The following is a 2,034-nucleotide window of genomic DNA, read 5'->3' on the forward strand; positions in this document are numbered from 1 at the left end:
CGAGCTTATGTATTCCAACTTATAGATAAAAAACAAAAAATAAACTGGCGACCCCTGGCAGCAAGTTCAGGTGGTCTCGGCCTATATCTGGCTGGGGGGGTGGGGTTCTTAGTGAGAGATCATACGACCAAGCTGTGATGGAGACCATAAATGGTATGCATAAACCCTAATACTTTACAGGACTTGTCATGGTCTGTGCCACATTGATAATTCATTCCAAGTAGTTAAAAGTTAAATCTAAAGAAATCCAATAAAGTTCAACGTTTTTTTTTCTCTCTCTCTCTATGGGTGTATGCAATTAATTTTTTCTGTTATATCTTTTATCAGAGCTCTGCCATCAGGCTGTAGATGTTGAGGAAAAGAGGAAGATGCAATTCAGGGAATTGCCCCTGGTATTTATTTCACGAGGTCATTGCGTCGTGGAGTATGAGGAATTGCCCAAGTTCATCGCACGCGTCAAGGCTTTGGCGGCAATTCAAAAGCAGTATGAAGGCGCAGATTTAGAAGACTCACATGTTCAAAGACAGAAAACCAAAAAAATTAACGCCGTTGAGACTGTATATGGGGGTTTTTGTGACAAAACAGAAATAAGACTACCTGTCGAAATAGGAATAGGCTTGATTAAAGTTGCGTATAATGGAATACCCAACTTTATCGAGTGGGTGCAAGCCCAAGGTGAAATAGAAAAACAGTTTGCGGGGATTGATTTTAAACAGCGTGAAAACTGGTTTATTTATCATGACAAAATTCGAGCGCAGAATGCATTTAGAGAAATTTTCTTTGGGGATTATGGGGATTATTGTTCCACCTCCGAAGCTGAGGAAATTGCGCCAGAGGATGAGGTTTATTGGAGGGAAAATTTGCATCCCGTCATTAAGGCAGATCTAGATAGAGCTCCACCCACAAGATAACTCTTAGGAACTAATGATGCAAAGGGGACATACTACAGGAACAATGTGCGGGTGGCCTGATGGGGGGGGGGTTATCCCCAAATCCCGAGACTTTGTCCCCCAACCCAGACTCTGTTCAACCAGAACATTATTTTTGTTTGTATATATGTGTTTTTACCTAAATAAAAAAAATCATGTATCATCATTATTATTATTATTGCACACTCCCCTTGAAGATGAAATGTGTTAAAAAAAAAAATGTCAGGCAGTATTTGCTAGAGTACTTGTCATGGGGGTGAATAAGTGATGAAGTCTCTCTCTTATTTTTAAAAACTACTTTAACAGATAAAAAAAAAAAAACTTGACATTTATACAATTTTTTTATTTTATTATGAGTACATATACAAAAAAAAACAAGCACTTTTTTATTATTCGTCGTTAGTGTAATAAGATCTAAGGTTCCTCCTTTTACTCGATGGTCTTTTCACTACTTGTGGCGGTACTTGACCTTTCCCTGCTCCATCTTGTTTAGGACGCACCAGCACAAATTCTTTTTGGCATTTTTTCATTACATGGGCCAAATAAGCCAGTGTAGGGTAGTAAGATGCCAGCCATTCTTCTTCTTCACCCACTCTAGACCAACCCACCCCAGAATTGCAGCCTATACCAAATGGCATAACTATCCGTTTGATAGAATTATTACTTTTGGCTTCGCTCATAATGCGACTCACGGCCTTTTTAAAACACCATCGTCTGTTGATAGTTGTATCTCTCCACAATCCCGCTACTAAATCAATATCTTTACTATGCTTAATATGAAATTGGTTAATGTCATTATTTTCAATAGACTCACCTACACTATATTGACATATGAGGGCTATGAGATAAGGCTGCACATTAGGTTCTGGTGGCGGGGAGAGGATTATATTTCCTGGAGTGTCACGATCCGTAACTACAGCACAAAGCGTTTCAGGACATATTTTCTTTTCAACCACCCCATAAGGATATTTTTCCCACAGCTGTTGGGAGTAACCATTAGAAAACTGGTGTAGGGCAGGAAGATCATAGACAATACAGTCCCTGGGTTTAAATATATCATCGTTGGGGAAATCCACTTCAATAATAGAATCTTTGAGTCGCCGTA

The sequence above is a fragment of the Procambarus clarkii genome, chromosome 21, assembly GCF_040958095.1.
Source record: "Procambarus clarkii isolate CNS0578487 chromosome 21, FALCON_Pclarkii_2.0, whole genome shotgun sequence".
NCBI classification, from domain to species: Eukaryota; Metazoa; Arthropoda; class Malacostraca; order Decapoda; family Cambaridae; genus Procambarus; species Procambarus clarkii.